Source organism: Pimephales promelas, chromosome 16 (assembly GCF_988280905.1).
Source record: "Pimephales promelas chromosome 16, fPimPro1.hap1.1, whole genome shotgun sequence".
Taxonomy (NCBI): Eukaryota; Metazoa; Chordata; class Actinopteri; order Cypriniformes; family Leuciscidae; genus Pimephales; species Pimephales promelas.
The window spans coordinates 10,526,143-10,542,007 of NC_142784.1; the positions used below are offsets into that span (position 1 = coordinate 10,526,143).

Here is a 15,865-nt window from a genome sequence, read left to right on the forward strand (position 1 = left end):
TTACAGGGGTTTCATGTCAGATACCTGTGTGTGTGTTTACAGGGGTTTCACGTAAGATACCTGTGTGTGTGTTTACAGGCGTTTCATGTCAGATACCTGTGTGTGTGTTTACAGGGGTTTCACGTCAGATACCTGTGTGTGTGTGTTTACAGGGGTTTCACGTCAGATACCTGTGTGTGTGTGTTTACAGGGGTTTCACGTCAGATACCTGTGTGTGTGTGTGTGTGTGTGTGTGTGTGTGTGTGTGTTTACAGGGGTTTCACGTCAGATACCTGTGTGTGTGTGTTTACAGGGGTTTCACGTCAGATACCTGTGTGTGTGTGTGTGTGTTTACAGGGGTTTCACGTCAGATACCTGTGTGTGTGTGTGTGTTTACAGGGGTTTCACGTCAGATAAATGTGTGTGTGTGTGTGTGTGTTTACAGGGGTTTCACGTCAGATACATGTGTGTGTGTTTACAGGGGTTTCATGTCAGATACCTGTGTGTGTGTGTGTGTGTGTGTGTTTACAGGGGTTTCACGTCAGATACCTGTGTGTGTGTGTTTACAGGGGTTTCACGTCAGATACCTGTGTGTGTGTTTACAGGGGTTTCATGTCAGATACCTGTGTGTGTGTTTACAGGGGTTTCACGTCAGATACCTGTGTGTGTGTTTACAGGGGTTTCATGTCAGATACCTGTGTGTGTGTGTATGTTTACAGGGGTTTCACGTCAGATACCTGTGTGTGTGTGTTTACAGGGGTTTCATGTCAGATACCTGTGTGTGTGTGTGTTTACAGGGGTTTCACGTCAGATACCTGTGTGTGTGTGTGTGTGTGTGTGTGTTTACAGGGGTTTCACGTCAGATACCTGTGTGTGTGTGTGTTTACAGGGGTTTCACGTCAGATACCTGTGTGTGTGTGTGTGTTTACAGGGGTTTCACGTCAGATACCTGTGTGTGTGTTTACAGGGGTTTCACGTCAGATACCTGTGTGTGTGTTTACAGGGGTTTCATGTCAGATACCTGTGTGTGTGTATGTTTACAGGGGTTTCACGTCAGATACCTGTGTGTGTGTGTGTTTACAGGGGTTTCATGTCAGATACTTGTGTGTGTGTGTGTTTACAGGGGTTTCACGTCAGATACCTGTGTGTGTGTGTGTTTACAGGGGTTTCACGTCAGATACCTGTGTGTGTGTGTTTACAGGGGTTTCATGTCAGATACCTGTGTGTGTGTGTGTGTTTACAGGGGTTTCACGTCAGATAACAGTATGTGTGTGTGTTTACAGGGGTTTCATGTCAGATACCTGTGTGTGTGTGTGTTTACAGGGGTTTCACGTCAGATACCTGTGTGTGTGTTTACAGGGGTTTCATGTCAGATACCTGTGTGTGTGTTTACAGGGGTTTCACGTCAGATACCTGTGTGTGTGTTTACAGGGGTTTCATGTCAGATACCTGTGTGTGTGTATGTTTACAGGGGTTTCACGTCAGATACCTGTGTGTGTGTGTTTACAGGGGTTTCATGTCAGATACCTGTGTGTGTGTGTGTTTACAGGGGTTTCACGTCAGATACCTGTGTGTGTGTGTGTGTTTACAGGGGTTTCATGTCAGATACCTGTGTGTGTGTGTGTGTTTACAGGGGTTTCACGTCAGATACCTGTGTGTTTGTGTGTTTACAGGGGTTTCATGTCAGATACCTGTGTGTGTGTGTGTTTACAGGGGTTTCACGTCAGATACTTGTGTGTGTGTGTGTGTGTTTACAGGGGTTTCACGTCAGATAACTGTGTGTGTGTGTGTGTGTTTACAGGGGTTTCACGTCAGATAACTGTGTGTGTGTGTGTGTTTACAGGGGTTTCATGTAAGATACCTGTGTGTGTGTGTGTTTACAGGGGTTTCACGTCAGATACCTGTGTGTGTGTGTGTGTTTACAGGGGTTTCACGTCAGATACCTGTGTGTGTGTTTACAGGGGTTTCACGTCAGATACCTGTGTGTGTGTGTGTGTTTACAGGGGTTTCATGTCGGATACCTGTGTGTGTGTGTGTGTGTGTGTGTTTACAGGGGTTTCACGTCAGATACCTGTGTGTGTGTGTGTTTACAGGGGTTTCACGTTAAATACCTGTGTGTGTGTGTGTGTTTACAGGGGTTTCACGTCAGATACCTGTGTCTGTGTGTTTACAGGGGTTTCACGTCAGATACCTGTGTGTGTGTGTTTACAGGGGTTTCACGTCAGATACCTGTGTGTGTGTGTTTACAGGGGTTTCACGTCAGATACCTGTGTGTGTGTTTACAGGGGTTTCATGTCAGATACCTGTGTGTGTGTGTGTTTACAGGGGTTTCACGTCAGATACCTGTGTGTGTGTGTTTACAGGGGTTTCACGTCAGATACCTGTGTGTGTGTGTATACAGGGGTTTCACGTCAGATACCTGTGTGTGTGTGTTTACAGGGGTTTAACGTCAGATACCTGTGTGTGTGTTTACAGGGGTTTCATGTCAGATACCTGTGTGTGTGTGTTTACAGGGGTTTCACGTCAGATACCTGTGTGTGTGTGTTTACAGGGGTTTCACGTCAGATACCTGTGTGTGTGTTTACAGGGGTTTCACATCAGATACCTGTGTGTGTGTGTTTACAGGGGTTTCACGTCAGATACCTGTGTGTGTGTGTGTTTACAGGGGTTTCATGTCAGATACCTGTGTGTGTGTGTGTGTTTACAGGGGTTTCATGTCAGATACCTGTGTGTGTGTGTGTCTACAGGGGTTTCACGTCAGATACCTGTGTGTGTGTGTGTTTACAGGGGTTTCACGTCAGATACCTGTGTGTGTGTGTGTGTGTGTGTGTTTACAGGGGTTTCACGTCAGATACCTGTGTGTGTGTGTGTGTTTACAGGGGTTTCATGTCAGATACCTGTGTGTGTGTGTGTTTACAGGGGTTTCACGTTAGATACCTGTGTGTGTGTGTGTTTACAGGGGTTTCACGTCAGATACCTGTGTGTGTGTGTGTGTGTGTGTGTTTACAGGGGTTTCACGTCAGATACCTGTGTGTGTGTGTGTGTGTACAGGGGTTTCACGTCAGATACCTGTGTGTGTGCGTGTGTTTACAGGGTTTTCACGTCAGATACCTGTGTGTGTGTGTGTATAGGGGTTTCACGTCAGATACCTGTGTGTGTGTGTGTGTTTACAGGGGTTTCACGTCAGATACCTGTGTGTGTGTGTGTGTGTTTACAGGGGTTTCATGTCAGATACCTGTGTGTGTGTGTGTTTACAGGGGTTTCACGTCAGATACCTGTGTGTGTGTTTACAGGGGTTTCATGTCAGATACCTGTGTGTGTGTGTGTGTGTGTGTGTTTACAGGGGTTTCACGTCAGATAGCTGTGTGTGTGTGTGTTTACAGGGGTTTCACGTCAGATACCTGTGTGTGTGTGTGTGTGTGTGTGTGTGTGTGTACAGGGGTTTTCACGTCAGATACCTGTGTTTGTGTGTGTTTACAGGGGTTTCACGTCAGATACCTGTGTGTGTGTTTACAGGGGTTTCACGTCAGATACCTGTGTGTGTGTGTGTGTGTTTACAGGGGTTTCACGTCAGATACCTGTGTGTGTGTGTGTTTACAGGGGTTTCACGTCAGATACCTGTGTGTGTGTGTGTGTGTGTGTGTTTACAGGGGTTTCATGTCAGATACCTGTGTGTGTGTTTACAGGGGTTTCACGTCAGATACCTGTGTGTGTGTTTACAGGGGTTTCACGTCAGATACCTGTGTGTGTGTTTACAGGGGTTTCACGTCAGATACCTGTGTGTGTGTGTTAACAGGGGTTTCACGTCAGATACCTGTGTGTGTGTTTACAGGGGTTTCACGTCAGATACCTGTGTGTGTGTGTGTTTACAGGGGTTTCACGTCAGATACCTGTGTGTGTGTTTACAGGGGTTTCACGTCAGATACCTGTGTGTGTGTTTACAGGGGTTTCACGTCAGATACCTGTGTGTGTGTGTGTGTGTTTACAGGGGTTTCATGTCAGATACCTGTGTGTGTGTTTACAGGGGTTCAAGTCAGATACCTGTGTGTGTGTGTTTACAGGGGTTTCACGTCAGATACCTGTGTGTGTGTGTTTGCAGGGGTTTCATGTCAGATACCTGTGTGTGTGTGTTTACAGGGGTTTCACGTCAGATACCTGTGTGTGTGTGTTTACAGGGGTTTCATGTCAGATACCTGTGTGTGTGTATGTTTACAGGGGTTTCACGTCAGATACCTGTGTGTGTGTGTTTACAGGGGTTTCATGTCAGATACCTGTGTGTGTGTGTGTTTACAGGGGTTTCACGTCAGATACCTGTGTGTGTGTGTTTACAGGGGTTTCATGTCAGATACCTGTGTGTGTGTATGTTTACAGGGGTTTCACGTCAGATACCTGTGTGTGTGTGTTTACAGGGGTTTCATGTCAGATACCTGTGTGTGTGTGTGTTTACAGGGGTTTCACGTCAGATACCTGTGTGTGTGTGTGTGTGTGTGTTTACAGGGGTTTCATGTCAGATACCTGTGTGTGTGTGTGTGTGTTTACAGGGGTTTTACGTCAGATACCTGTGTGTGTGTGTGTTTACAGGGGTTTCATGTCAGATACCTGTGTGTGTGTGTGTGTTTACAGGGGTTTCACGTCAGATAACTGTATGTGTGTGTGTTTACAGGGGTTTCATGTCAGATACCTGTGAGTGTGTGTGTTTACAGGGGTTTCACGTCAGATACCTGTGTGTGTGTTTACAGGGGTTTCATGTCAGATACCTGTGTGTGTGTTTACAGGGGTTTCACGTCAGATACCTGTGTGTGTGTTTACAGGGGTTTCATGTCAGATACCTGTGTGTGTGTATGTTTACAGGGGTTTCACGTCAGATACCTGTGTGTGTGTGTTTACAGGGGTTTCATGTCAGATACCTGTGTGTGTGTGTGTGTTTACAGGGGTTTCACGTCAGATACCTGTGTGTGTGTGTGTGTGTGTGTTTACAGGGGTTTCATGTCAGATACCTGTGTGTGTGTGTGTGTTTACAGGGGTTTCACGTCAGATACCTGTGTGTGTGTGTGTTTACAGGGGTTTCATGTCAGATACCTGTGTGTGTGTGTGTTTACAGGGGTTTCACGTCAGATACCTGTGTGTGTGTGTGTGTGTGTGTTTACAGGGGTTTCACGTCAGATAACTGTGTGTGTGTGTGTGTTTACAGGGGTTTCACGTCAGATAACTGTGTGTGTGTGTGTTTACAGGGGTTTCATGTCAGATACCTGTGTGTGTGTGTGTTTACAGGGGTTTCACGTCAGATACCTGTGTGTGTGTGTGTGTGTGTTTACAGGGGTTTCACGTCAGATACCTGTGTGTGTGTTTACAGGGGTTTCACGTCAGATACCTGTGTGTGTGTGTGTGTGTGTGTTTACAGGGGTTTCATGTCAGATACCTGTGTGTGTGTGTTTACAGGGGTTTCACGTCAGATACCTGTGTGTGTGTGTGTGTGTGTTTACAGGGGTTTCACGTCAGATACCTGTGTGTGTGTGTTTACAGGGGTTTCACGTTAAATACCTGTGTGTGTGCGTTGGTGCGACCGGATTATGAGGACAAAACACATGGATACATACCGACTCTATGAGGACATACCGTAACTATGAGGACAGCACTAATGTCCTCATAAGTCGAGCAATGTAGAAAGGCTTATAAGGTCGCGATAAACCACCTCCCGCTTTTCTCAATATGTCCTTATAAATCCGTTGTACCCGTTTTTCAGTGTGTATCAGTGTATGCTCAGAGTGTATAATCTCCCTCTATGTGAAATTCGATGGTACTGCAGTATCATACACATTTCATACACCCAGACCACGCCCAAGCGCGATTCATTGGTGGAACGCTGGAATCCTCGTCAGTGATTGGCTGCTTTTCACGTCCGTCAAAGTCAGCGCGCCGCGCCTGCGCATTTGATCTCTATCGCCTGTGTGTTGTGACGGTGTGATTAATCAGAAGAGAAGATTATTAATTAGCAGAATTCGAGCGAAGTTGACGAGCTATTGCGGGAGATTATCACGAGGAAGGTAAGTGTGTTTATTTATATTCGACCTTTAGTCAGTTTTAAATAACGTTAGTTACATTATTTTAAACATGGCCGCTAATATCAGTCCATAGGCATTTAAAAAGGGCGTCCCCAAACATCTTGCACATGCTATTCACTTTTTTTGGTTTTGTTTATTACAAACGAAATTCTCTTGTTGTTCATAGACTTATTTTGAAATAAATCAAATCTATGTTGTCATCACGATGACTGGTAAAGTTGAGTGGATGAATTTACAGTTTAATACAGTAAGATACAGAAATATATTAATAAGCAGAAACGAAAAATAATGTAAAAGTAGGCTATACTTTCGTTAATGTAACGTTACTGTCAATGGAATTATGTGACAAAACTATTTAACTTTAGTTGATTTATTTTAGGGCTGGATATTAGCAGATATTTTATGATTCCATTCAATTTTAATTCACATTCTTTCGATTCTATTTTTATTGATTATTTTAATGTTTAAATAGGTGTAATACCTGTAACATTTTCTAAAACGTTCTCTCTATAGTTAATTTTTCTAACGTAACGACTGAAATGGACTGAATTTGAAATCAGTGACTGTTTCTTATCAAAAGTAACAAGTCTTAAAAACCTATTTATGTGTGAAATGTTGTATATATTGATATAGACTACAGTCTGACGATAATGAACTGTATATTATGAAGCTTATAGGCTACATACTAATTATGTTTTCTGGAATGTTTTCAGTCAACATGTTAAGAAAGAAGCGAATAAAACCTGAGCAGGATGCAAAAGAACACATATTGTCGGATAAAGACAAAGCCTTCATTGAGGGACGACAAATCAACACATTCAAAGGTAAATTGATTGTGCACCACAAGGCAATTTGACCATGTTCAGACTGCAGGCAAATTAAATCATAAAGTAGACAAGACATGCATTTGAAAGAATGAAAAGTACCCCTATTGCTGGCAGTCTGGACATGATCTTTCACATTCACACATTTAAGCTGCTCATTTTCGTAAAGGTTAAGAGATTAATCAATTTTTATTATTATTATTATTATTATTATTATTATTATTATTGTTACTTTTAAATAAATACTTAAAACTGTGTATACAGTAGGGATGTCAATTTTCACAATTTTACAATTAATATCACAGTGAAAACCAATGCTTAATTTTTTTTAAATTTATTTCCTGCACCTCATATTACAGTACACATTTTTACAGGTTTTAACTCTTTAAAATGATAGGTTGTTTAACTGTGTAACATATAGGTGCTCTTGGGTTCATGTTTTATTTTTATTATTCATTTAATTTTATTGTTTATATTATTTTGCCCTTTTAGGGAGAGGTGTGTTTGCACTTGAGCACATTGAACCATCCACCTTTGTTGTTGAATACCGTGGGATTCTCTCTCAAAGTAAACATGTTAAAGATGTTCAAGGCAACTACTTGTTCAACTTCACATGGAATGAAACACGTTATTGGTAAGCTGGCTGTTTCTTTTTAGTTATGATTATGATGATTATTATTATTACAATATAGGGCTGCACGATTTGGGGAAAATGTTATATTGGAATTTTTGAGGTCAATATTGCAAATGCGATATAATAAACAAATAGTTTCATGAGTCGACTTGCTTGGTTCTAAAGCAAAATGCACACACAGATTAGTGATAATTCTGAAATGTGTATTTCTCAACTCAAACTAGCAACAACAACTAAATGATTGATAACATCTATAATGATCAATAAGCCATTGATTTCTGGAAAAAAATGAATTGTACTGTATTCTGGCGCGCGGTCTGTGCATGCACATGATACTGGCACACGCCTTTCTGTGAGTCACAGTTGGATGCGCGCTTTCTTTTGACTTGTCTCGCGTGAATGGTTTTAAGCAATCGCATGAGAGCATTGACATGTAACACTAGCCAAAGGATGACAAAAAATAACAGATGCTGGGTTAATTGCGTTAACAGCCCATTGTTTATTTTACATAAAATTGCAGCATTTTGATCGCATAAGCTTGACATAGTGATTACAATTTTGATATGGTTAATCATGCCGCACTATTACAATAGCAGATTTGCTAGGGTTCTCATAACATTAGGAACATATTAGTTAGAGATAATCAATAACATGTGGAGATGCACCGATTGATCGGCTGGTGATCGGAATCGACCAATTTCCACGTGATCGGCGACCGGCCAGTCAGTCTGACATATGCCGATTTTATTTATATTAAATATTTAATAATTTATTGGATGTGAAAAGGAAATGGTTCTTCCATAACACTGCACTTCAGATGTGTGTGAATTTCCCACACCAGGAGAACTTGATATAGTTCTGTTTTATAGCAATTATCTTTTCAAAAATGTTCTATGCAAAATGTTCAATTAAAGAGAAGATAGAAAATAAATATTTGTGTGTAAATAGGAAAAATCGGAAATTGGGATTGGCCTAGAAAATTGTAATCGGTTCATCTCTAATAACATGGTTATTGTTCATCTGGGGTATTATTATTTTTTACCTTATGTGGATCATCTGACCTATTAAATTCTTAGGAAGTCAAGTTAACTTTCACAATGTGTATTTGAGTATAGGTTAAATAGGCCAGCCAAGGATAGCCTAACCCAAATGTTCAACTAGAACCTTATATTCTTACTGCACTATTTTTTATCACCACATAGATGCAACAAAAGAGGACACTTCGCTTGGTCCACTTCGCTTGGTGAATGATGACAAAAATCCAAATTGCAAAGTCAAGACAATCATTGTTGATGGAAGGCCACACCTGTGTCTGTTTAGTATAAGACATATCTTTCCAGATGAAGAGGTCACATACAACTATGGGGATTCCTCTTGGCCTTGGCGTTTAAGGGTGAGTCTCTCAAAGACTTTATCACTGAAAGTCAACCATGTTCTGTATTTCATGAATTTTAGTTTTTTATATGATGCAGATTATTAAAAAAAAAAAGTCTGCATTTCTGCTTTATTTTCATAACTCGTGTGTTGGGGGATGGGCATGACACTGACCTGAAATGTAAGGACAGTTCTCCACTACGAGGACCGTCATGTCAGGGTTAGGGTTTGAGGAAAAGATGTTGCTTTGGGTATGTGTCAGCTGCTGCTTTATTGTGGATAAGCTGTAGAACCAATATGCACTGGAAAGGAAATGGTATGTTGATGTTTATAATGTTATCTGACTTTATAGACAAGATCTGTGTGTCAGCCTTCTCCTCCTCACATGTTTTATATGTCTGCTTTGTGCACGACGAAGCCATGAAAGGGCCACTAGATATTAAGACTTTGGTTGATTCTAGAATTAGTTGCAGTGACCAATTAGCAAACATCCTTGCCTCAGTGTTGTACCTGTCTTTCTCATAATTACAGGAATTGTGTGACGAGACATCAGTGGCTGTGACTGAATGCAGTGTGAATCCTTCCTCAACAGTGAAACAGAAAGTAAGTGCACGGATGTTCCTTCATTGTTTTCTTCTCTTTGACACAGGCAATGTTAGAGGGTTAGTTCACCCAAAAATGAAAATTCTGTCAGTATTTACTCACCCTCATGCTGTTCCAAACCTATATGTGTTTATTTGTTCTGCTGAACACAAAGGAAGATATTTGTATAAGTATTTTTTCCTACTATGGTAGTCAATGGGGAATGAGATCTGTTTGATTATAACATTCTTCCAAATATCTTCCTTTTTGTTCAGCAGAACAAATAAACACATAGAGGTTTGGAACAACATGAGGGTGAGTAAATACTGACTGAAATTTCATTTTTGGGTGAACTAACCCTTTAAGTGTAGGATGGTTGGGCATCATACTGGACTGGTTGACGTGGACTGTCGTCTTAAAGACGCTGTTGTGACGTCTCAAATTCGAGTAAAATGTACCTTGCTCAGTTCATACATTTTCATAACTCGTGTGTTGGGGGATGGGCATGACACTGACCTGAAATGTAAGGACAGTTCTCCACTACGAGGACCGTCATGTCAGGGTTAGGGTTTGAGGAAAAGCTGTTGCTTTGGGTATGTGTCAGCTGCTGCTTTATTGTGGATAAGCTGTAGAACCAATATGCACTGGAAAGGAAATGGTATGTTGATGTTTATAATGTAATGTGTTTTGGATTTATTTGACTTTATAGACAAGATCTGCATGTCAGCCTTCTCCTCCTCACATGTTTTATATGTCTGCTTTGTGCACGACGGAGCCATGAAAGGGCAACTAGATATTAAGACTTTGGTTGATTCTAGAATTAGTTGCAGTGACCAATTAGCAAACATCCTTGCCTCAGTGTTGTACTTGTCTTTCTCATAATTACAGGAATTGTGTGACGAGACATCAGTGGCTGTGACTGAATGCAGTGTGAATCCTTCCTCATCAGTGAAACAGAAAGTAAGTGTTGAGCTGAGCTGCAGACCCCGCCCCTCCTGGTGCTGGAGGTGGTGCCAATCTGCAGTCAGCTAGTTAGTCACCAGGTGGGAAGAATCTGGTGATTAGGTGTCTTGGAGTCACTCACAGAGTGTTCAGCAAGCTGGAATGATGTGCTGAGGAGCTGGAAAAATGAGATTGCAGGACTAAAGCTTGTTTGAACAAGGAAGGAGTCGGTGAGCATTCGTTTGTGCAGTGTGGTGGATTTTAACATAAAAGTGAATCATCTAATTATATTTAGGGTAAAATGTGTGTATTAAATCATGTGCTAAAGATTGTGTAAAAGAATCATGTGTTTGAATTGTAACCTGAAGTGTTATACATTTAACATTATAAAGGTTTAAAAGCATAGTTAAAAGAAATCTATTGTGAAGTTTTAAAGGGGTTAAAAAGCTGCTAGAGTTAAGGTTAAAATCATTTTAGCAGTGCTTTAAAAGTGTCTTTATTTGAAAAGTGTCCTCAAGAATGATGCTTTATTATGGTTACTTTATTGTGTTTTTGATTTACTTGTGTTTGTGTTTAAGGTTTTTACCTGCTTTTGGCCATGACAACTTTCAAATAAAAGAAAAGAAAAGAAAGAATTGATTCCTGGTCATTGAGTAAAATCCAGTCCAAACCTTCAAAAACAAGCATACCCTTTCAAGTGGGGAAAACTACAGGGATAAACTTCACTAGAGTGAGGGAACTTGACAGTAAAAACCGCTGTGAAGACTGGAGCAGAGAATCCTGAACAGCAACCAGCAAGGCCTGATAAAACGGGAAATTGTCTCACCTAAATTCTGCTGAAAAAAGATGGCTGACTCAAAGACCCTGGATCAACTTAAAGCAAGTAGGACATCTGCAAAGCGTCAATTCTCACGACTGGCTAACAATGTAGTTCGGATGCATGCCATCATGCCTGAAGAGGAGCTCAAGGATAGTCTCAAAAGGCTCATTATTGAGGCTAACAAGGTCATGGAAGCCAACGAGGACGTGGAGGCCCAGTACCTTGCAGAGGCAAAGCTGGATACGGATTCCGAAGAAGTTCCCTGGTTGAATGAGCAGCAAAAGGCCGATATTGAGAAAACTACAAGTGAGTGTGAGGTACGACTGAACGAGCTCAAAGAGCTTATCCAGAAGACACTCTGGGCTAACTTTGGAGAAGAGGAACTGACCATGGCAGTGAAGGTTGCAGAGGAGAAAGCAGAGAGTGTGGCGTCCGTTGGACCTGGCGGAAATAAAGAGGGTTTTGATTTCATGCTTGATTACTTGGAAAAACTGGTTAAGAGGGCAAAAGAGCTGCACACACACTGGAAGTGTTGGGTTCCTTCTGCTGAACGGAAAGATTTTCAACTGCGAGTCAGAAATCTTGAGCAGATCATCCCCGAGTTAATGTCAAGAAAAGCAGAGTTCATTCAAACAAGAGCTAAAGAAGATGCAGAGAGAGATTTGAGCGCAGCTCCTATCAGCTACCCAACAGCAGCCGTTAGACTGAAGCCTACTTCCCTTCCCAAGTTCACTGGCATCAGGCGAGACTTTCATCGCTGGAAAAGGGACTGGGAGGCCCTCCAGCGTCAAGGAGAACCCACTGGGTCAAAAGAAGTCAAAAAGTTTCAGCTTCTTGACAGTTTGGATGAGAAAGTAAAGAGAGATCTTCGATTGATGACTTATAACACAGCAGAGGACATTTTCCGTGTCCTAGAGAATCGGTTTGGAAGCCAAACTGTGATTGCTATTGAAATAGTAGAGGAGCTCCAGAGACTTCCAGCTGCCAGAGGTCACCAGCCCAAGAAAATTGTTGAGCTCATCCAAGCTGTGGAAAAGGCCCTTGAAGACCTGAGTGATCTTGGTGATACTGGCGCTTTAAGGAACCCTCTGGTGACAAAGTCAATTGAAAGCAAGCTTCCGGATGCACTGAAGAAAGAGTGGCTTCTCTATGTGGCTGAGAGGAACAGTACTGACCCAGAGAAACGCTTTGACTATCTTCTGGCCTTTCTCAAGAGTCAAGAGAGTATCTACGAACAGCTGGATCAATTGAGGGATGAAGAGCCACTGAGGAAAGAAAATCGACCGGAGCAAAGGCAAGCAAGAACCAGAGCCTCGAACCAGTCAAGTAGCAATCTCTCAGGATGTTTCGTCTGTGGGGACATCAAGCATAGAAAGAAGCTGTACTTCTGCAAAAAGTTCCGTATGCTCAAGCTCACAGAGAAGAAGGACGCAGTGCGGAAGCTGGGAGCCTGCTGGAAATGCCTGGAGGTTCATGACGAGGGGAATCACTGCAAAACTTTGTTTCTGTGCAGAAATCCTGATTGTAGAGGGCAGGGAGTTACAGACCATCATTACTATCTGTGTCCCAGAGCAGAGGCATCCAGAGATAATACGGTTCAGAGGAGAAGGAAAGACAGCACAGTGGGAGGTGAAAGCTGGAGGAATTGCACCGAAGCCCAGGAAGAATTCTTCAAAAAACTCTCACCTGAATTAGCTCAACAATGCCGGGACGCATTTTGTAATACAGCAGCAAGAACATCGCATATTGCAAAGTGTCATTCAAGTCTTTTGGCAGAGAGCGGCCTAGCGGAGTGGCCTGTTATTATGATGCTGTTGGAAGTAACCGCAAATGCTGGGCAGAAAATTGGGACTCTTATAGATCTAGCTTCTGATACTAATTATATCACCCATGAGGCAGCAGGTCGGCTCAATCTTAGAAGTGAAGACATCACGCTTGTAGTCCATGGTGTAGGAGGCATGAAAGTCTTTGTTAAGACGAAGCGGTACATTCTGAAAATACGGGTAAACACTTCAAGAGGCACTCTCAGATCCCATCAGCTGGTTTGCTATGGCCTAGACAACATTGCAGACATTCAAAGACATGTGTCAGCTAAAAAACTGCAAGAGTTCTTCCCAGACATTCCACTCAGAGACCTGGCAAGACCAAGGGAGATTCATCTCCTAGTAAGTCACAAGGAAGGCCAGCTGGCTCCGCAGAAAATCCGCACTGTGGGGGATCTTGTGCTGTGGGACGGACCAATGGGAAAGACAGTTGCTGGCACCCATCCTGATTTGTTTGAGGCAGTAACTGTATCAGCTCATTCATCAAGAACGCATTTCGCAAGGTCTATGAGAACTGCTGCGGTAAAGTATGAAGAACACACCTGTGTGGTTCCCATTCATCATCAACAAAGTCAGCAACCTCAAGGACTCAGTTGTGTAACTGCTACATCTAACTTCCTTGAGTGGTGGAAATGGGATAGTATCGGTGCTGGCTGCATCCCGAAATGTGGGGGTTGTCGCTGTGGAAACTGCCAGCCAGGTGGCAAAGAAATGATCCTCGCCGAAGAAAGGGAGCTGGAGGTGGTAAAGAATGGGCTCACATATGTAGCTGCTGATGAGCACAGTGAGAGGCCTCACTGGCACGCCAAGTACCCCTGGGTAGAAGATCCAGCCACATTACCAAGCAACAGGAGTACAGTTGAGGCAACTTTCTTTAGAACTGAGAGGCAGCTAACCAGGGAACCAGAGTGGAAGGCTGCATATGCTGCTCAAATTCACGAGATGGTCGAGCGCCGAGCCGCAATGAAATTGTCTAAAGACGTTCTTCAGTCATGGACGGGCCCAGTTTGGTATATTAGCCACCTCATCGCACCCAACCCGCACTCCGTCACAACTCCGGTGAGACTGGTCTGGAACAGTAGTCAGAAGTGCAGAGGGGTGAGTCTAAATGATCTCCTGTTGTAGGGCCCCGACGTCCTTAATTCTATTCGTGCTGTGCTTCTCAGATTCCGGAGGGGAGGTTTTGCGGCTTTGGGAGATGTAAGAAAGATGTACAATTCAGTGTGGCTTGAAGATCGGGAGGTGCATTTGCATAGGTTTCTGTGGCGTGACTCTGAGGAGGAGGAGCTGGGCGAGTATGCAGTCACAAGGGTAAACATTGGTGACAAGCCTGCAGGTTGTATCGCTCAACTCGCCATGAGAGAGACAGCGAATCTCTCCCAGTTCAGGCATCTTGAGGAAGAGCGCCGAGTGTTAGAGGAGGACAGCTATGTCGACGATATCCTGACCTCTCATAATAACTTGGACCAGCTCAAAGTTATCGCAAAAAATGTGGAGCAGATCCTGGGGGCAGGAGGGTTCAAGTTAAAGCCGTGGGTCTTTTCTGGTGAAAGCAAGATGGAGTCTGTTGGAGAAACGGAGCAGGTGGCTATCCCGAAGACTGTGATTCTGCCAAATCAGCTTAAGGAGGAAGACAACAAAGCTCTCGGACTCGGCTACACCCTGGAGGATGACAAGCTTCATGTTATGGTTGGGATAAACTTCTCAAAAAGGAAAAGAAAAATGAGACTTGGCCAAGACCTTCAACTGGAAGCGGTGAGAGCTCAGACACCAGACCCACTGACACGACGAGAGTTGCTTAGCCAAGTTTCTGGGCTGTATGACCCGGTTGGTCTGACGACACCTATAAAGCAGAAAGGAGCCATTTTGGTTCGGAGAGCGTTTCAAGAGGCCAAACCCAAATGCAGCACTCTCAAAGACACTTGGGACCTTGCACTATCAGAGAAGCTCAGAGAAGATGCCATCAGTCTTTTTGAAGAATATGCTGAGCTGAGCAAAATCAAGTTTCCTAGAGCCCTGACACCAGTGGGTGAGCCAGCTGAGCCTGATGCAATTACCTTTTCTGATGGCAGTGATCATGCTTATGGTGCCGTCCTGTATTTGCGGTGGGACTGTGACCAAGGTCCGATAGTAAGGCTGGTGGAGTCTAAAGCTAAGCTGGCTCCTCTTGACCACAAGGGGGAAGCAGTCAAGGCAGAGTTATGTGGGGCAGTATTCGCCGCCCGGTTAAAGAGGTACTTTGAACGACATGGCCGAATTCAAGTCAAGCAGTGGTACCATTTTGTTGATAGCCAAACAGTACTTTGTTCAATTCAACGTGAGAGCTATGGCTTCCAGACCTTTTTTGGTAACAGGATTGGCGAAATCCAGACCAGCACAAAGCTTCAGGATTGGTGGTGGATTCCTGGATCTCTGAACATCGCTGACATCATTACTCGTGGGGCTGGCCCAAAGGAGTTGGCTGAAAATTCAATATGGCAGCAAGGACCCAAGTTTCTGAGTCTACCAGCTGAGGAGTGGCCAATTAAATCTGCAAAGGATGTATCAGCATCTGCCAGAGAGAGTGTTGGAAGGATGCAGAAGAAATCGTTTGCTGCGGCTCTCACAAGAGCTCAGTTGAAGAAGTCACCTGATCTGGAGCATCGAAGGCCACCTGCTGGTGCTGCTGTCCGAAATCTGGTGAATGAAGGACGGTTCAGCAACCTGACTCACCTGGTTAAGACGATCGCCTGGGTCTGGAGGGCAGCAAAATGTTTTGCAGCTAAAAATAAGATCCTGGGAGATCCAAAGTGGGAGGCGGTTCCATCAGCCGGGGTCATCACCAC

The 15,865-nt window shown here is 43.4% G+C and overlaps 1 long non-coding RNA gene across 1 annotated transcript; it reads left to right on the top strand.

Annotated features, from left to right (window-relative positions):
* Nucleotides 1-5,690: 5,690 nt before the first annotated feature.
* On the top strand, nt 5,691-7,471 carry LOC148973311 (uncharacterized). Its single transcript, XR_016146816.1, has 3 exons — nt 5,691-6,023; nt 6,755-6,865; nt 7,358-7,471. It is a non-coding gene; the product is annotated as an uncharacterized LOC148973311 (long non-coding RNA).
* Nucleotides 7,472-15,865: the final 8,394 nt, after the last annotated feature.